General features: G+C 33.6%; 1 protein-coding gene across 11 annotated transcripts in view; it reads left to right on the plus strand.

The window, feature by feature from the left end:
* Positions 1-21,666, plus strand: part of MYPT-75D (Myosin phosphatase targeting subunit 75D) — a 53,373-nt gene that overhangs the window by 4,905 nt on the left and 26,802 nt on the right. For 3 of the 11 annotated variants that reach the window (XM_086838650.1, XM_086838653.1, XM_086838654.1), the window contains exon 1: positions 14,513-15,658. The exons of the other annotated variants lie outside the window; for them this stretch is intronic. The gene's annotated coding sequence lies outside the window, so the exon portion shown is untranslated. Of the gene's footprint in view, positions 1-14,512; positions 15,659-21,666 lie in introns of those variants that run through there. 11 annotated transcript variants of the gene reach the window in all.

The raw sequence follows: 21,666 nt of genomic DNA on the forward strand, positions 1-21,666 counted from the left end.
ATCTTATTTAAAATCTTCCACTGAAATTTGTTATGAAAAAGGCTACAAAAAAGGTTCGACGTCACGTTTTTGAGTTTTGTTTGCAACATTCTGTCTGATGTTCCCAATACCATTTTTTAAATATTTAAGTTGAATATAATTTAAAAATAGCTCTGTTTTTACTTTAAGTACCTTATACTGCTACTGTTTCACTCTTCGGATGATCCCTGTGTGTGTGTGTGTGTGTGTTGTCCAAATGTTGTTTGAAATTCGATGCCTTGAATTGAAATTTGACATTGAGGAAGTTCTCCCCACCCTCCGCTCTCTGCCCTTCTGTGTTTGCTCACATCTGTTTAATTAGTGTTTCAAGGCAGCTGCAGCTGTTGACCTGAGACATAATATCTGAAATTTTCCAAAAACCAAAACCCGTAAAACACACCAGGCCCTTTAACAGGCCCTTGTGTGTGTTCCAGAGTTTCTCTGAGTTTACTTATTACTTATGTATATTTTTTAGCCCCCTTGTTAATTGCGCACTTTGCATTCTATTGCAAGTTCATCATGTTTAACGGTATAATTTCCAAGTACAAGGGATAGAGTCGAAACTGACTCAAAAGTCAGTTAACTAATTCAATTAGTGCCACGTGAATTACCCGTCCAAAAAAGTAAGGGGCAGCTAAAGGAGAGCGCGAGGTAGTGGAAAGGAATAAACTGGACAGAGACAAGACAAAACTTTTGTTATCCCCTCCATTGTGCTGCTTCAGAGATGATTACTTAGAGGGGGGGAAATGGGAAAGCAGGAAAAATGGGAAGGGGGATAAGACAGGAACGCGGACTTGGCTAGGCACGTTTAGGAAAAGGCAATTTTTCCAAAGGTGGACGGCTCTAGGAACCCTTCATCAAGAGTCTTTGTTGTAGATAAGGTTTTGGAATAAGAGAGAATAAGAGTTGTAAGAAATAGCAATTACATTCTTTTTAATTAAAATTTAAATGATAGCATATATTTTATATATTCTATAAACTTTCTTTATTAAGTCAATCAAAACTTGCGTTCATTCTTCATTGCCTTTTTTTATAAGCTGCTTAAAATGTTACGAAAAAGAGCTATCATTTTGCTGGCTTAAACTAAAAGAACTTCTACAAAAATTACAAATAATAATTACTGCGACTTAAATATTTTATATCACTTAACAAAATCCAACAACAAGTTTCTTTTAAACCCTCAATACAGAAAAAGTTAATCCACTTCGTGTTAAATCTTTCCCTTAAACACTATTTGTGTTTACTTTTGTCGAATTATTGATATTTTATAAAAGTTTTATCGACTTGTACCTACAAAACTGATTAAATCTAAAGAAAATCCCCGTCCAGAGAAAGTAAAGTAAATACTTTGTTCGACTTGGTGGAAGTTCGACTTGGTGGAAGTTTTGTTTAAGTTTTGCAAGAAGCGCAACTGGGCACCAAAATTATCGTTATCAAATTTGCAATCTGTGTTGACCCCGTTACAAGTTTTGGCCCATCTGTGTTGTTTGTGGCCTTTAATTTAAGCAGCTTTGGATTTCTATGCGAATTAGACGTTGTTTTTCGCCTGGTTTTTCCACCAGGTCTGGCTTATTATTAACACATGAGAGAAGTGGGGCTAAAAAGCCGATAACTTTTGTACCAGTTTTATTTCGGCATTGTTTTTTCGGCCAGCCTCTACTCCTATTATAGTCTCTGTTCTTATCCCAGGGCTCAGAGTTTTGGAAGCCCCAAAAATTGCCCAACAAGAAGAACAAAAAAAAAACTGCTTTAACAAAACTTTTCTAGTGGGTGTCATCGTTGTTTTGGGTCTTGTTTTGTGTAAAATTCCCACGCCCACCGCTCCCGCCCTTAAACATAGCAAACAATTGTGCTTTTGTTTACTAATTTGTGGCCTTCTCTGTGCTTTTGCAGTCTGTTTTTTTGTAGCTCTGACTTTATCGCTTGTTTTGTTTACTTTCTTTGGCTTGGTTTAGTTTTTGGCTATTTGAGTATTTGCTTCTTGCCTGTCGAGTTGAAAGTTCATTTGCCGTTTTAATTGCCAGCTAATAGTCCGAAAGTTACTCCTCTTTTCGTTTTACTACCTCTTTTTCAGTTTTGTTTTGCTTTGGGTCTTTTTTGCCTTTTATTTTGGCCGAATGGCAAAAGTTATGCGGGTAACCAAAAGAGGCAGATAATAAAAATGGCTAACAGTGTTGGGAGAGAGAGAGAGAGTGAGAGTGTAGACAGAGATCAAAGTAAAGCCTCTGACTTTTTAGAATTTGAATTATTTTGACATTTGTTTATACAGTTGTGGGGATTTTTTTATTATTATGGATTAAAGTGTTATCATTAAGTGAGAGTTTATTTGGGGTTAAGGTTAGCCTTAACGGGTTTATTTTAATTTAAAGCAGAGCTCTGGTATTTTTTGGATACAGAATTGTTAGGATCATAAATAAATATTTGCAGTCTTTGAATCGATATTTTTAATTGACATTTTTTTTTGGAAAAATCCATTTTTCAAAAACTCACAACAAAGCCAAAAATGCTTTAATTTTAATTCGGAAAACGTTTCCATGTTAGTTTTTAAAAGGGTAACAAATCTGCATACTCAGTTTTAAGTTCTAATTTAATTTAATTTTTTGTCAAATTTTGATAATTTTAACGATGTAACCCCTTATAAAATTTTCAAAATTTTGAAAAAATTTAATTTTTGCCAAACATGGCTAGATCGATTCAGCTGTTAATTCTGATCAAGAATATATATGATTTGTAGGGTCGGAAATGATTTCTTCATATAATTAAAAGCTTCTGACTAAAATAATAATGAAAAACAGAAAATAGCTTAACATGATTCAAATTAAAATTGATAAAAGCGTTTACTGAGCATACAATTAATAATTTAATACATTAACTATAGTATTTGCATTCAACTAATTGAATGACTAAACCACACGTAACTCATAAAGAATAAACTAATAATTCTAGAATGCATAATTATGATTGATTGAAAACGTAATAAAAATTCAAATAATAAACCTAATTAGAAATACTTTCTCCCCATTCCATTTCTATATCGAAACCGACCTCTGACCTGTTTACCTGTTGCCTTCTGGCTCCCCTGGGGATACAATTTCACCTTTCATCTGGCCCAGAGAGCTCTCTCTTAACTTCAATTTTCTGGCACAAGATTCTCTCTCGTCTTGTTGGCCATTTTTATCAGCCAAGTCCGGCAATTAGCCTGTTGGCAGTTCCTCTTGCCCTTCTAGTGCTTCCGAGCAATTTCCTTGTTTTGAGGAAAAACTTTTCCATTTCTTTTTTATAATTTTGCTTTCGACCAAGTTTTGCCGAGCGCTAAATTGTTGCCTGCTGTCCATGGTCCTACTCCCTCTTCTTCCCCTTGGTTTTAGCCATTAATCAAACTTCTGGTCTTTGTTCAATCTCTTCTATTTTATGATTCTCTATAATTTTTTTCCCTGCCTCTCTTTCTTGTTTTCTTAGGGGCTTATTATTGTTGTTATTTATTATTGTTGCGGGCTTAAAGTTTTATATTTTTTCTCTCTTGCTGTAAAAGGGGAATATTGCCCTGGGGGTCTTAGCCAGTTGATGACCCCGCACGCGATTTTCTATCTCTTTTTTAAAATTGTTTCCATCTCTGTTTCTCGCTCGTGCATATTTCACGCTTTTTCTAATTGCCAACTGACTTTTGTTATAGTTTTTTGGTTGCCTTTCCAGCTGATTTTGCGATAGAGAAACAACAGCAGATAATAAAAAATTGAATAGCATTTTTAATTTTTATTTTCGCTGAGAGTGTGTGTCTTTTGTGATTATTTAACTGTTTTTTTGTTGGTTGCCATTGTGGCATGCTAAAACAAAGGCTTGTCACTCAACTTGGGTCATATGTTCTAGATATGATTAAAGAGCAAATGAAAAAAAAAATAGTAAACAAAAAGGCAAAAATACAAAATTCTTTCAACTGCCATTCGCCGTCACAAATATATATATATTTATTTGGTCATGGGGCTTTGATTGTTCACTTTTAGTTAACTGATATTGATATCTGAATGCCAGGTTATCAACACATTCTTTTATTGGTCAATTAAAAAATGTTATAACATTTAATTCCAAACGAGGAAGTGGGGACTTTAAGTTTGCTTTTGGTATGTTTATCAAGGTTAAAATTAGACAAATATTTATTAATTTAATTATTATTAATTTTCTAAAAATATTTTAGGAATATAAATATGAAATTTAAGAACGTAAAACTTTATTGATATATAAAGTATAAAACTATAAGGAGATTGTCCCCAATTTATAAAAGAATTATAATTTGAAATATTGTTAGCTTAAAAAATATATATATTAAGGGATGAGAAACCTATGAATATTTCTTCAGACTTTTATTACCTAAAATTTAAATGGAATATAATAACTTTAAACACACATTCCAAATAAATACATTTCACCTACTGCTGCTCGTTCAGAAACACCTTTTAGAGTAATCAAAATAATTTATTTTCAACCCAAAAATATCTCAAGCAATTTGATGTCAACCCAAAAAAGAAAATTATTATTATAAAAATTTATTGTCCGTGAGCAGAGCGACCGAAAAAAAAAATGCAATATCCACAGAGGCGCTCATGATCGGATTTGGGTTGTATACTATATCTATATATAGTCGGCGACGACTGTCATAACAGTGTCCCCGAGAACACACACCCCCCACCCCCCCTGCACACATTATTCCACCTTATAAAGCGGTTCTGTTCCAGTGACAAGCCAACAATAACAATAACAATAACAATAGCAATACCGCCAACAACAATTCAAATTCAACTTGTTTTTGATTAGATCATTCGCAAGGCGAAATGTCAGTCAATGAGGAAGGGTGGCAAAAAGGGGGGGCTAACACTCGCAGCTCCTACGCCCCTGGGCTCCCCCTCGCAGTTTAACCTGCTTGCTCGTGTGCGATAATTAACTGAAATAGACCCGTGACTGTCAGTCAGTCAGTCAGCCACAAGACATTCTACATAGCTATACATAAATCTATAATATATATACACACAGTGGGCCTTAAGGCTATAGGAAAGTGTGTGCGGTGTTAGATAGTGATCACTGATCACAGTGTAAGGTATATCAATTCTACCTAAAGGGTTAAGGAATTCAATTCAGTTTTATAAACTATGATTTAAATATATTTAAAGCACACAAACCATTTATTTAAGAAGCCAAAACATCCAAATTAAAACACCTCGTTATAACACAAATGTTTTATACTCACAAACTTATAAAAGTATCTTTTATAGGGTATAAATGAATATATATTTGTCTGCTTTTGGTTTCCCCCTCAAGCACTTGAGTTGCAATTACGTTTCATGGCGAGACTTTCAAAAGTGGGCTAGTTAAAAATTGTCAAGAGGAGAAGTGTCCCAAATGAAAAGCTAAAAAGGAAAAAGGAGGAAAAAACAGGCAAAAGAAAATAAAGTAAAACAGAAAACAAAAAACAAGCAAGTCAGGGAAAAGGAGAAGAAATCAAACTTTTTTTGGGGACACACAGAAAATGGTTTTTTGCAACTTATAAGTAAAATATACAAACACTAAAAATTAAATAATAAATATTACATTATCTTTGTCATTTGATTTTGTAATATTTTTAATGTTATAATTTTATAGAAAATTTTAACTCTAGAAGGAGGACTGTTATACCCATCTAGGGTACTGTAATTTCATTCAGGAGCTTGTAACGCACTGAAGGAATAATTTCCTACCCTATAAACCATATATATTCTTGATCAGCATTAACAGCTGAATCGATCTAGCTATGTCTCACAAAAATTAAATTTTTTTAAAATTTTAAAAATTTTATAAGGGGTTTCATCGTTAAAATTTTTTAAAATTAAAAAAAAATTCAAATTTGTGTAATTTTAAACTAAATGTGCTGATTTGTTAGCCTGGGTAAAAACTAGCATAGAACTGCTTTCCGTTTTGAAATTAATGCAGTTTTGGCTTTGTTATGATATTTGAAAAACTGTTATATTTACAAAAAATTATAATATTAAAAATATTTATTTATAGTTCCTATAAGTGACATATTTTAGGTTTTCTTTGCGATAATTCGCGAAGCAGTCATTTCCGACCCAATAAGTCATACATATATATTCTTGATCAGCATTAACAGCCGAGTCGATCTAGCTATATTCGAGGAAAAATTTTTTTTTTCAAAATTTTAAAAATTTTATGTGGTCAAAATCGTCAAAAAATTGACAAAAATTCCAATTTTTTAGAATTTTAAATTGAGTATGCAGATTTGTTAACCTTACAAAAACTAGCTCAGAACAGCTTTCTAAATTAAAATTAATGCATTTTTGGCTTAGTTATAAGTTTTTTAAGGATTGATTTGTTTTAAAAATGTTCATATAAAAATATAGATTCAGAGAATGTTAATTTTAATCGTTTTCCGATTCAATCCTACAATTTAATTACAAATTGCAAGGGAGTATATACTTTGTGGTCTTGCAGTTGGTTTCTTGTCTTGTTTCTTTTATAATTATTGCCTTAAAAGTTTCACCCCTCTTGGCAGCTCTTTTGCCATCTAACCAGGTGAGTCGTAGACCAGGTGCTTACCGCCATTCACTGATTTTTCTTTTTTTCTTTTTTAATAACTCACGACTTTGGCCATGGCTTTGACAAGCTGTTAATGGCATTAAACGAGAGAGAGAGAGAACGACAGACCTAGAAATCTCGGCGGCTGTAAAGGAAAAAATTCCTTGCCAAAGCTGCGGAATGAAGAAAGAAAGAAAAAAAAGTTGGCCATTTAACAAAAAGCAATTTCGCTCAACTCAACTTGCTTTGAGAATTATTTTCTTATTCCTCCAACCAGTTTTTCTTCATTTTCTATTTTTATTCAAGCTCGTAATTGGTTTCAATTTGAAATTGAAACGCATTTCAAAGCGACTTCTTCCGATGTTCTTTTTATGTTCTATTTTCTTTGTGAATTTTTGTGGTTTTTTTTAAATATTTTTTGGGTGCGTTGGTGTGTGAGCGAGAGATAGCTAGTCCAGCCTATTCTAGGCCGTATTTTTGGGCCAGAAGAAACAGTTTATGCGATACCACTAATTGGCCATAAAATTGTATGAATTTCATGTGGTGGTTTTTCCCCACTTTCGTGGCCAATTAGTCACCTAAAATGTGATGCGGTCAATATTTCTGATACCTATATTTAGTCTTAAGGAAAATGGGTGGATTTATGTGTAGGAAATATATCTTTAAAAATAATACAAGTGTATTTGGAGGGGTTTCCATATTGTTTACTAATTTAATTATATTTTTATAGACTTTTTGAACAAATTTTATTAGCGTGTTCCAACTAAACAAACTTATATTTAGGTTTTACAGCTATACAAAATATTAAAATTGAATAATAATTGTATTTAAAAAATTACAGGGTACTTTGTTAGTCCACCTCTCTCACAGCTGATTATTTTCTTGTCTCTGAACTCTTTTGATAAGCTTAAAATGCTGATATAAAACGCTGACCGCGTGCTGATAATTCAATTCTCCGCAACTGTAATTGCTTGCAATAAATCATAAATGTATAAAAGGTAAAAATAATTATTTATACGGACAATACATCAATTGAGTTTTATTTTAAAAATTTCAATTGGAGGGGGAAACCGTTAATTAAATACGAATAAATAAATATGTCATCTATATGAACATTAAATTAAAGTGAATAATGGAAACAACAAATTGAAAGAGAGCGAAAAGAGTTATGAAAACCGTGACATTTTCACACAAAAAAAATCGATTTTTCTCTCTTTCAGAGAAACCCAATCAAATATTTATGTACAATTAACAATTTGCTGAGCGACACTTGACAAGACAATAAAAACAGCGAATTCGCTGAAATATTAATGTCATTAAAAATGTAATTTCAATAAAGGCGGCGAGAAAAATTCAATTAAAACCAAATTTTTGTGTCCCAGCATGAAAAGCGAAAGCAAAACGCAAACCAAAGCAAATAAAAAAAACAGAACACAGTGTCAATAATGTAAAGCTACCGGATAGCTTTTTATTCTATTTTCCAAACCGGGGCGGCTTTATTTACACAGTTTGCCAATTTTAATGAACCCCGCCGGTAGCCGCTAAATAAACCGAACAGATCCCCCAGAGATAGCCGCAGAATTTTATATTAATTAGTGGTCGAGTTGTGGGTTATATCCCTGCTGTTTGCTCCTTTAGCCAGGTGGCAGGTGGCAGGTGGCAGGTGCCCCATATGCCCCATATGCAATTAAAAACACTCGACCGAATTTGGGGCCAACCGTTGCTGGACCAACTAACTAACTACTAACTAAGCCAACATTTAACCCAGTTAACTACTCTAGCTTGACGCGTCTGCTACTTGAAAAACAAAATTAAAAAGTGATACAACAAAAAAAGATATAAAAACAAAAAAAGATACAAAAACAAAACGGCAACATATAAAAGCGAAAAACCATAAGGTAAACCAAAAACAAAGATAGAACTGAAACTAAAACTAAAACTAAAGCCATTTCCCTCGCACAAACGCGTGCCGGGAAAACAATTTTTCAACTATCTTTTCCATCTACATCACACACAGATACACAAACAAAGATACAAACTTTGGTGAATTCTGGAAAATGGAAATAACCATCAGCAGCGAATTCATCTCTCCCCTCCAAAGCCACCATCTCGTGTTGCAATATTTGCGCATTTCCTGTCGTACAAATATTTCCCATGTAACAGCTTCCCCGGAGCTTTTCCTACGTGGATTCCACTTTTCCTAACAGTAACCGTAATGGTAACAATGTCAACAACAACAACAACAACTGTAGAAGCAACATTCCGGGCTCAACACTGTTGCCAGCTAACTTTCTGGCCAAAAATAAACAGTCGAAGTCGAAATTTTGGTGGGAAAGACAGACTGCCAATTTTTGGTTTAAACGAATTATGGTTACGCTTATTTGTTGAAGAAATATTTGGGAAAATAAGATGAAATACGGAAAAATTAATGGGTTGAAAATATAATTATAAAAAAAATGATTATTTAGAAATACAATTCTTAAGGTTGTAAACATCCCAATAAACGTTGCTTAAACAAGTCAAGTTTTGAGATATTTTGTTTTAACAAAGTTTATATATTAGTTTCGGGAATGTTTTCAAATTTTGCTTGTATATATTAAAGCTGTAAAATATTTCTGAATTTATTATATATATTTTTAGAAGAATTCTTAAAATTTTAATCTACTTAACTCACTTCCTTTTGGTACTTAATCACGTTCATAATTTTCTTATAAATTTCTCAAGTTCCTCTCAATTGTATCTTGTGTTGATTTAATATTAATCACTATATTTTCATCACAAACAATAGTTAAGGGAACTGTTTTGCTTTATTGTTTAACTGCAGTGCCCGAAATTCCCTCAAGGGCAATTTGGTTAAAAAACTTTTCCTCCGCAGCTGCAGTCGCTAGAGAAAGAGATAGAGAAAGAGAAAGAGTCGGAGACAAAGGCCGCGAGATAAAGGGAATGATGGGGAGGAGTTTCTGTGGGTGTTGGTGGGTGCTTAGGGGGTGGTTTGGGAGGTGGTTTACACCTAACCGCTGCTAAACAAAAAGCAAACAATGTAATGCCAGCAGCAGCGACCACGCAAGGCAAAAAAACAACAAAGTCGTGGCAGACCACAGGCGTCAGGAAAAAGGGGGGTTACAAAGGGGATCCATGCTTTTATTGCACTAGAAAAAAAAAGGTAATATTGAAATGGTTTTTAATGGTGTGGAGTTCATTTTTTAGTGAATTATGTATTTGCACAACTTTTTCTAAATTGAAATTCCATTCTAAACACGAATCTGTTTTCACATAAAGCAAGAAAATAATAAATGAAGGAAAGAATTTCACATTATACCAAGAACTTTGAAGAGATACTCAAAGATATACAACTTATTTTTATATAAGAAACAAAGATAGACTCTTTCTCTATACGCCTTATATTTTATTAAAAAACGTATTTTTTCAAATCAAGAGTCTTGATTTTTTGTATATCCTTCTTTTTGCCAAAGATTTGATGTTTATTTTATTATTAAAATGGCAATTTTTATTCTCTCCGTGAGCAAGAGAAAAAAAGCAAAACAACATTTGCGGGTGAATAGCGAGCAAAGTGGAAACAAAGCGACATGTTGCGCTTGAAAGGCTCCTTGAATGTGGGGAATCCCCCACCACCCACACACACACAGCCTCACGCGGTTGACCTTCAATGGTGGCACAACACAGTGTCGGAGTTGATAACCAATCCTAGAGACCAGATATATTCCTGGTTTCGAGGGGGGGGGAGAAAGGAGCTGTGATGCCTGGACGCGGTTGTCTGCACCCGGAATTCAGAGTTGGCCCGAAAGATAAATGTATATTCTTGTTTGTTTCGGAATTTCTGTAGTCTGACAGAGTTCGTTTTGTGTGAAGACCGGCCCGTGATTGGTTAAAGTTAGTTAGGAGTTGGTTTAAATAGGATTTGCTTGGTTCAATAAAACTTGACGGCAAATAACAACGAGTGGCAAATAATAGAAATACCAGAAAAATGTACTTTGAATTCTTTAGAATTGCAGAAATTCAATTTAACAGGACATTTTTCATGTTAAATAAAATAATTGAAAATAAGCTGGAAAGGGAAAATGATTTTTCCTCATATTTTCTGGCATATTTTTTAAACAGAATCAAGTCAAATATTATTATTTAAAATATAACTTCTCCTTTAAATTTCTTTTACATTTTTAACTTAAATTTATTCTTAGATAACCTAACCTTGAAAAGTTCATTACCATCCTAAAGAGAGATAATAATAGCTAATACAGATATAGTTTGATAAGATAGCTGTCTGGAGCAGTTAAACACATAAAATTAAACTTAAATAAGTATATCTTTGGGAAAGAACAAATACGAAAGTTGGGAAGCCCGTTTAGATAAAGATTTTCTTCTAAACTAAATAAATAAAGAAATATCTTTACTGCCGCATTGTTAGTCACGCTTTAAAAATTTCTCTCATTCATTTTTAACATTTTAATTCTTTCTTTTTTTTCAACTTCTCTGGCTAATTCCCAGCAGCTGTTTGTTTTATAAAACACTCTATATATAACAACAACAACAAAAAACAGAACAAACATTGTGATAAGATTAGCGGGGCCAAACCATTTCCAATTTGGGAGCACTTTTAGGGCACATTTGCAATTGGGAAAATTGGGAGCAAAACCAAAAAGCTTTAACCCACACCATACCATACCCATTAACGTTGAACGTCATCCATTTATTGTTATTTATATTACGCAATTTAGCCCGGTTATCGGCAATCAAATAATTAGAAAAGGTGAAGCAGGCGAAACATGGGAAAACAGGGGTAGGAACATAAGAGAAAACAAGGTGAATCCTCACAATGCCAATACAAATTATGGAACTTGCCCTTTCGGGGTCTTTTGTGGCTCTTTTATAACAATAACAAAAGGGCAAAGTACATACGATATGTATTTTAAGTAGAGGTGAGTGCGTGACATTTAAGTCGTGTCATGGATTTTGTTCTTATTTTAGTTATTTAAAAAAGAGATATGAAGTTTCGTAAAATTGTAGTGCTATTTGAATCCTTAAAGGGCAGAATGAAAGAAATATAAATGATAAGGGAACAAGGGTTTCTTTTAAAGGAAATGTTTTTTTGTAGCTCATTATTTTTTGAGTTCAGTTTCGGTTAATTTAACCTTACTGTATCATTAATATGAATATTAAATATAGATTGTAAAATTGTTTTATTTATTTGATAATTTACTTAAAATCGTGTCACGAGAGCTTCCTTAAAAATATATTATTTCCTGCGTGACACGCTGCTCACGCGATCTTCTCTAAAAGAACAGCTAGTGTAACAGAGATAGAAAGAGTTGGTTCAAAAAAGAACAGCTACAAGTTTGTTTAACAAAGTGGTTTTCAACACCCCATAAAAAACATTCGCAAAAAGCAACAGAAAAATACAAAAAAAAAAAAAAGGAGAAATAAACTGTAAGGAAAAGGCAAAGGCAAACGTAACAGCAACAGAAACAGAAAAGGAAACAAAAAAATCACAAAGCCAGGCAAATTTCCCGTTGTTTCCGCACGTAAAAGTAAAAGGCAAATAAATAACTGTTGAGAGAAATGTAAACAATGCAGGCAAAAGATGCACAGCAGACGAACGAACAAGAAGAAGAAGAAGACATAGCAGCAGATGAAAAGTTGAAAAAAGGAAAATGCCAAAAAGCACAAAATAGCCAAAGAAATACGGTTCAAGTTTAATGTTCCTAGCAGGGATTTAAGTCTGCATTTCTTTTTTTTTTTTTTTGGATTTTCTTGTATTTTTGCGCTATGCTAAAATTGCACTCAAGAAAAGGCAGACCAAGTGGCAGACAGTTGGAAAATGAAGCGGAAAAGAGGAGAAAAATAACAACATTCTGTCTTAATGAATGAGCTAAGCAGGAGGAAAAGAGGATAAGAGAAAACTGAGCAAAATGGTGACGGCGTAAACAAAATGGAGAGAATGACTTAATTGATTAGGGTTATCTTGAGTTTGAGATCCTTGGACTTCTTTCATTTACCAAGTATTAAATCAAACTTTCAGTTGCAAGTACTGCAATTAGAAATATATGTCAAAATTGTCTTACTTTAGTAAAATGTTCGTTAATATTAATACAAATACTTTTAAAGGTTGTTTAAAGTTTTTACTTACATTAATTTATGAGTTTTAACAAATTAGTCTGTCAAATTGTTTGAGAATTTAAACACGAAACGGAAAAAAACTCAAAACCTGACTTCTAATTTGGTTAATGTATACATAAAAAACAAACAATTGTTAACTAATATTTACGGCTAATGAAGAGTAAGTGCATGCCTTAGAATAGATAAGAATTTAAACTGGAAAAATTCGTAAAAAAAAGTTAAAAAGCAAACACATGGCGTATACGTAATTTCGTTGATTTTTTAGGAAAAATATTACGTATACGCCACGGGTTTTTTTTTTTATTTTCCAAGTTCAATTTAAATAACTTTTCCAAACAAAATCAAACGAAGATTAAAGAAAAATTAGAAAAGCAAAAAAGAAAAACTAATGAAATGGAGCAAATCTTTAAGCAAATGCCGAGTGGATAAACTACGCCAAATAGAGCCCTCGTACAAAGGAGGCATGTTGGTAAAGGGAAAAGGAAGGCACACACTAGCACCATTTCCATCCTCCCCTCTATTTCCCGCCCATTTTCCAGCCGGGACAGACATTGCCAATAGCGCAACGTTTCGGAAACAATTTGAAGGCCATAAAACTTGATGTGGCGGCTGTCATAAAGGAGGCGACACCAGGCACAGATTCCACCCCCATCGCCGTCACACCCCGTTTTTCCAGAAGTTAGGTGAAAACTGCGACGGCACTCAAGATGCGGCAGATGCGGAAAATACTAAATACGGAATATGCGGCAAGCAAACTCCGGCGGGTGGAAAGCGTGGCAAACGACGTCGACAAAAACAAACAAATAAACATCAAGCAGCTGTTTTTGGCGCCGCCAGAGAGAGAGAGAGAAAGCTAAAGAGAGCGTTGGCCAAGAGAAACTGAGAGATATATTTTGCAAATATATAAAGAGAGCGAGAGAATGGTTTAAATACCAATAACAACAAATAGACAATAGAATGCTCTCATTTAGACTCTCTGCCGGCTACAGTGATTACTGGAAGGGGAAGTACAGTGATTACTTAAACTGGAAACGGAAAAGCATTAATAGAAAGCGTTAAAAGATTTTTGTTTAATCTTAACAAATCTTTATTACATTTCGTGAACATTTTAAATACAAGAATTTTATACATTTCTATATGATTATTGACTCATTAATAATTTAACAAACATTACTTAATGATGCATCGATTTAATTTATTGTTTTTAATAATATTCAATATGAGCATAAATTCATCACTCACAAGTTTGAATAATATTCTGGACACCATTGTGAGAGCACCCACTCCCACTAGCTTGCTTTCTCTCTCTCTCGCTCTGCTTTGCCCTATCTCTCTCTGTTGCTCTCCAAGTGCACTTTGCTCACCGCCCACTTATCATACGGCACTCACTCATTCATGGCCAGACTGTTAGCCCTCTCCCGCTCCCTCTCATCTATACTGACAAGTCTGCTGCGCCTATTGGCATGTTGCAAACAGTTGTGGTTGATACAATAGTACCTTCCTGTTAAATTTTACAATTATTTTCAAATTAAAATGGTTACAAATCGATATATTTAGTGGAGAATATTTTTAGATGTTCCGATAACAAAAGAAAAACGTCTATTTTCCTAGTTCATTTATGAGATTGTGAATCTACACCCTATTCTTAAATTAAAATAATATTGATGTCAGCTTGAACACTATGTGCAATTCTTAACTTTGTGCTAATATTTGCACCCCAACTGTGCAAGAACACTCACACACAAAAGCGGCCACCTATCGAGGACCGATAAAGAGAGAGAGAGGAGCGACGCCGACTGCAGAACGACGCTGCGGCATTTTGACGCTTGGCACATTGGTGGCCGCCTGAAATATTTCGAACGGCTTTTACTCCTCAGTAGCCGTTCTGCTGCTGCTGCGAAAATACCAACAAAAGCTCCAGAACGCTCTCGCAGCTCGCCGCAGCAGTGAAATACGAAAAACGAAATACGTACGGAATACGGTGCGGATACGTTACGGGTATCAAGCGGGTTTATTACGTATACGCACCGCGTGCCGCCGCTTTTGTGAATTTTTATTATTTTCCACGAGTGAAGCAAGGCGCAGACGGCAAATATGAAATCAAAATGTAAATGAAAATGAGCAGGCAAAGCAAAATAACAGCAAAAAAATGAGCAAAAACAAAGAACAACAAAAAGATAACAAACAAGGCAAACAGCGACCATAGTTAAGCGAAATCGATGACGATAAGGCGGCAAAAACACAGTTTGGCAAAAAAGAATACGATCATTTTAATATTGTAAAATAAGGAAAAAACCCAACACAATATATATTACATTTTGGCAGCAAACAGTGACAAACACCAAACACACAAGTCCCTTTGAAATATCAATAACAAAACAAAAATACAAAGAAAAGTAAACACAAGGGTAAAGAAGAGAAACCAAATTGTAAATTCTAAAAACGCAAATAAATAATTTAAATTAATTAAAATAATAAAACATAATCTTTTACAGTAAATATGTAATATAACTAAATATTCGCTAACATAAAGAAAAACGAAACCAAAAAAGTAAAAACCAAATATAAAGGTAGTAAAAAAAGCTGTTGAATATTTTTTTATTCACGTGATAAGAAAATGGTAACAGAGCAAAAAATAAAGAAACTTGGTAAAAGACGATTGATAGTGAGACTGTGAAGTGGCCGGGGAAATATTCCTCATTTTCGGTTTCAATTCAATGTAGCCGAGCAGGAAGGCAAATACAAACAGATAAACAAATCAAGCACCATAGACTATATGTCCCTTTTGATTCCGTTCCGTTTCGATCCGATCTCTCTTTCATTCCGGCAAGTGCAACACAAATATTAGCAAAGTCATAAAACAATAAACCCCCAAACGTATTAATTGCAATCTTGTGATAGTGATAGAAATACTAAAACGAAAACGGGAACAAACAAACAAAAGGTAATTAATAAAAGCAAAACTAATTAGATTTGATAGAAAACAATAGCTAACCATATTTTGTTTTAATTAGTTTAAATAATGAATAAATATCATGATACATGTTATAGCAGATAGAAATTAACAACTTAATAGTATTATTTTATAAATATGAATATATATGCATAGGAATCTTAATGTAAACAATAATAAATTGAAAACACATTTTCCTTTTTGACCAAAAACCATTTTTAAGAACACATGTGCACAAGATTATGAAGATTTATGCAGTCAATCGTTTTACAGTGAATTCAAGAACAAAAAGAGTTCAGGCTACAAATAATTTCGAAATAACATGAAACCCAATTAAAATTCTGCACAAAATTCCATTTAGCATTTCAAATTTCACATTTTCCTTATTCCCACTCCCCCTCTCACATGCCTCAACAATTTTTTCATGTTTGTCAACAGACAATTCTGGGAATATTCAAATTCATTCCCCCTTTCGCGAGCTCCACTTATTCTCTATATTCCATATTTTTTTCTGCCATTTTGTAGCCAATTATTGGTCTGAATGTTGGCCAATTGACGATGGCTGTCGATGACAGCTTTAAGGTGCTGCCAAAATAAATATGAATTTTGGCTTTATGTTGAACTAATAAAGATGTCTAAAACGTAAATGAAATACGCAGAATTGAGATATTAGAAAATAAATTAGAACTAAGCTACTGCTTTTCAGCATTTAATTATTTTTTAATGGTTAGCCATTTGAGCCTCCATTTTATATAAAATCTAAAGGCAATTATCCAATTAAATCCTCATTACTTTACTTTATCAATTTGTATTTCAGGATTCAGCTGCTTCAGACGTTTGAGTCGAGTTCCCTTTTGATTAAACTTTTAATTAAAATATTTATTTATTGCTTCAACCAGAATTTCACCAAGTTCTTTTTACAGTTTCATAGCTTTTACCACAAAACTTTAAATACTTTAATTTGATGGTGGAGGAAACTTTTCGGGAATGAATGCCAAAAAACCATACAGAAATCGAGTGCCAATAACAACTTGTCCTTAGCCACCAAATTGGCCCAATGAAAGTTGAGTTTTGCCAAAAAAATGTAGGAGGAAACAGATGGAGGCATGCGTGATTCTATGAGACCTTTCAATACCCTACAGTCTAAAGAATATTACTTATACGCAATGTATACCAAAATTAATATATAATACATTGTGAACTTCATATTTTCTTGATTTTTTATAAATAAATAGTGAATAAGGATTTTACAAATGACAGAATTCATGAAAACTTTATCATACCCCTTACAAGGCAATCAGAAAAAAAGGAGGAAAATAAGAAAAACAATAACCAGCTGAAGGAATAACTTTTTCAATTGGCTTCCGCTCTTACAAGATTTATCCATATCCAGAGATATGTGTGTGTGGGATTAGATGGAATCATTCATTCACATGTGATCATTGAGGGTGTGATGTGTGTGCTCTTAAGTGAGTTTCCCTTGGTATTTTCTTTGCCTTCCGCTTCTTTTTTATACCCTTGCAGGGTATTATAATTTCAGTCAGAAGTTTGCAACGCAGTGAAGGAGGCACCTCCGACTATATAAAGTATATATATTCTTGATCAGGATCAACAGCCGAGTCGATCTAGCCATGTCCGTCTGTCCGTCTGTCCGTCTGTCCGTCTGTCCTTCTGTCCGTCTGTCCGTCTGTCCGTTTCTACGCAAACTAGTCTCTCAGTTTTGAAGCTATCTGAATGAAACTTTGTAGTTAGCCTTCTATATACTCTCACTCGTATATATATCGGAACGGGCCGGATCGGACGACTATATCATATAGCTGCCATAGGAATGATCGGAAAATTTTTACAAAAAAAATTTTAACTTTTTCAGTTTTCAATAGAATTGGATCAAATTTGAGATATAGCCATTTTACTATACTCTACAATTTTGCATAAAATTTTATGAAAATCGGACTACTATATCATATAGCTCCCATAGGAACGATCGAGAAATTAATACAATTAAATTTATAACCTTTTCAGTTTTCAACTGATTTTCATCAAATTTTAGGTATAGGCATTTAATTTAAGTCTTAAATATATATCATATAGGTGCCATACAAACGATCGTTTGATGTGGAGGAAAAATGCAAAATAAGTGAATGTAAAACTGCAAATATAATATGTATAGGTGAATGAAATGAAAGCAGGTATTACTTCATTGTTTTTTAATACAAAGATATATAATTTGTATTGTATGGTTTTTTATTCATAGAAGTTCTATCTGCAAGGGTATATAAACTTCGGCGTGCCGAAGTTAGCTTCCTTTCTTGTTTTTGTTTTATTTACGCCCGCAATTTGTGCTGACAGGTCGCCATAATTTATGGCAGTCTGTCCACTTATTGATTACGCCGAAATCATTTCCAGGTAGAAATCGTTTTTGACTTTTGAGATTCTTATCAAAAAACGGGCAATAGATTTGGTAAGCTTTTTCCCCTACGCTTTTCACTGTTGCGCCATTTAACTGCTTTTCCGTAGTTTGCGGTCATTATTTGTCCACTCAGCCAGGTTTTCGGAAATTAAACAGTGGGAATTCCATTATAAAGATAGATTAAATAACTGGAATTTTGTTATAGCATTTATAGGGTTCTAGGAAAGTCATTAGATAGATTTGTATAGTTTATTTGAAGATGTCAAGATAACTTTTTTGATTCGTATTACTTGTTTATAAAAGTTATTTGGGTATTATAAATTTAGACAAAACTTAGGGAAGTAGTCATTTTCGAACCTATAAACCATATATATTCTTGATCAGCATCAATAGCTGAATCGATCTAGCTACGTCTGACAAAAATTTATTTTTTTCAAAATTTTAAAAATTTTATAAGGGGTTACATCGTTAAAATTGTCAAAATTTGACAAAAAATTGAATTTTTAAACTTTTTAAACTGAGTATGCAGATTTGTTTTCCTTTTGAAAACTAGCACAGACCCGCTTTCCGAATTGAAATTATCCCATTTTTGGCTTATTTATGATCGATTTAGTATTAGACTTACTTAAGCAGCAAGGATATACGAACTAATCTAGAAATAGTTATTAAAAATATGATATTAAATATTTCAAAAAACGAACCACTATGTAGTTACATTATTTTCTTAAAATTATATTTCCTAATGCTAAATTATTTCCTCTATATAATAAATATTGCAAATTACATACATAATCCAAATAATAATAATAAATTAAAGTCTGCTATTAAATAAATCATGAAACTGTCAACAATGTAGTAAACTTTATTTCATAAAACTAAACTTCTTTTGTAACATTTTAAATAGTTAAAATAGTATCGTTGCTTTCCTAGTATTTTTCGTAAATAATAAAATTCTTAAACTAAAAATTGTTTACACATACAGATATTTCAGGAATCTCTATAAACTCTATCAGATATCTATATTTTCTGTAATTCTCAATCAAATTCCTTTCAATTTTCGGTTTATTGAAGATGGACTGTATTTGGGTTTGGACTGCTGGCCATGCGGAAACGAGTGCTGCGTTTAGCTGTTTCTGGCCCACTCTGGCAACAGCAGCAGCTTCCAGCCGTTTCCGTTTTCCGCTTGCTGAGCAAAATTCTCGGGGACATTCTTTTTTCCTCCCTTTTTTTTGTGGTGGCGAGGGGGGTAGGGGTGAAAAGTGCGGGGGCAGGTGAGGGCAATACGATTTTGTTGCAATTGTTTGCAATTTAGTTGCCACCACAAAATGGCCAACTGTTTTTCGGAGGCTAATCTGTTGCCAAATTTGTTGCCTTTTTTGGCCGCCAATTTTGGGGTTTGTCGGTATGCAAAGGCTTTAAGTGGTTTTAAGTTTTCCTAATATTTGCTCTTTTTTTTTTGTGTGTTTTTGGTTTGAAGGTTTTTTGCTGTGGAAATGGTATTTGCATATTTTCTTTTGGCTGCATTTTGCTTTGCCTTCACATAGACCGGAATTATGCTAATTGTAGGCGCCAGAGCCTGCTTTTAGAATTTATTCAAAAGGGAGATTATATATACACACACAAATGTTTTTTATTTTGTATTTTTTTTTTTTTTACTTTTGAATATATATTTTTTGTTTTCATACAGATTTGCGTTCATCACTCATTTGCTGTTGGTTTTCGCTAATTAGAAGCGTGCCTCAATGGCCTTTGCCGAAATTTATGCAGATAAAACTCGGGGGAAAACTCAAGGGAATAAGCAAGTGGAACAAAAGCAAAATTATGGCATACTTCAAGAAAATGAAGTTTCCTGTACTTATAGAAAAACAAATGATAAGCACTCTTCTTTGGGTTAAACTTTTGTTGCTTACTTGGGTTAAATTATACATTTCTAGCATTTTAGCTGAGTGCCTGGCTAAATTATTTTATGTTATTTTCTTCCTGCAAGCAAGAAACTCATTTTATTTCGGGAAATCCGCTTAAATTTGGTTTTGCTTGTGGGGTAACTTTGGGGTTTTTTTTCCGAATTTTTCTTCCTTTTAAGCACAGATTCAGATATTGATAAAAATGTATAAAATCATGTGGAGTAGGGATGAAAGTAAGTGCAGCTGTATATATTGACTTTAATGCTTACTTTATTCTCTGCTCGCATATGCAAAGTTTTTCTCATTAACAATTCAAGAAAAGTAAGCAAAAGCAAACATGAAATGTAATATGCAGTAGTTCAGTTTTCACCTGAAGTATTTATAACATTTTTTTAAAGTAAGTTAGACTTTTACTAAAAGCATTTAAAAGTTAAATTGAAGTAAAGTTCTTAAAAGGCAGCATCAGAAAATTGTTTAAACGTATTCTTTTGAATATGTTTTGGGTTTAAAAAGAAGCTAAGCAAAAATGTCTGCTTGCAGAATATAATATTATATATTTTTATATATATATATTTATGCGTTGGTGGTCCCCCCAATAAAAATGTGCTTGTTGATTGCCGATTGGCTGACGGCGATGCCACTTAAGTGCTAATATTTCTACTTGCCCCAACTGGCCGGGTTATTAAAGTTAAGCCAGCCACCATTGTCGGAGGCTTCTTTAACTTTCATGGGGGATTTACGGGCTTGGCATTAAATTGACAGCTCATTCCCTTGGTATCTTTCAGGAGATGATCAATAAAGTCAATCCCTAGCAGCCAATTGACAGGTCTTCCAGGCGACCTCGTTCTCGTTCTGGTTTTTATATTCTTGTTTCGCTTTCTTGCATATCTTTAAGGAGAATACAATTTTTTTTTATCAGTCCTGTTTATGCCGCAAACAAAAGAGGAAAATGATGAAAATGATTTTCAAAATCATTCGTGTGTAAAAATGGCAAGCAAGTAGAGACATTGGCTTAATGGATTTCGTCCGTACCGACAAAAGCTGGCTATATACAAGAAAAAATAAACAAAAATAAAAATTGCGGCCAAAAGGCGCTCGGAAAAATGGAAATATGGGGAGGGTGACTGAAACTCGTCGCATGGAAAATCCATTTATCAAAAATGACGGCCAAAGAAAACCGCAAACGCATCGCACAATTTGACGCCAAACAAGCAACAATAACAAGAAACAAATGATTTAAATTAATCCACTTAAGGCCACTTAAATCCCCGTTTCTAGGGGTCCCCAAAATGTATGCTATATAAAATTCCCACGCTGCCACCCACAATCGTAACATTCTCTCGTATACATTCATATATCCCTGTACATGTTGGAATTATCCTTCTGGATGAGTGTAAAATGTCAAACGTTGGGGGAGAGTCCTGTGGAGTTGTCCGGCGTGGGAAAAGGCATGAAATGAATGCCAAAGAAAAGCAGTAGTAATAATGGAGGGAAAATGTGAAAATATTCAATGGCATATTGACCGAATCGGGTTGTGCACTTTTATAAGGGGGGAATTCATAGTAACTACGATATGTGTATTCATTAAGTATCGTCGAATAATGAAGTGGAAATTAAGGTGAATCAATCCTTTTGTCATTGCAAATTGTACATTAAAGGGTTCTTAATTGTAAGCTTATGCTAAT

The sequence above is a fragment of the Drosophila serrata genome, unplaced genomic scaffold (genome assembly GCF_035046125.1).
Source record: "Drosophila serrata isolate PLE 108 unplaced genomic scaffold, ASM3504612v1 contig_359, whole genome shotgun sequence".
NCBI classification, from domain to species: domain Eukaryota; kingdom Metazoa; phylum Arthropoda; class Insecta; order Diptera; family Drosophilidae; genus Drosophila; species Drosophila serrata.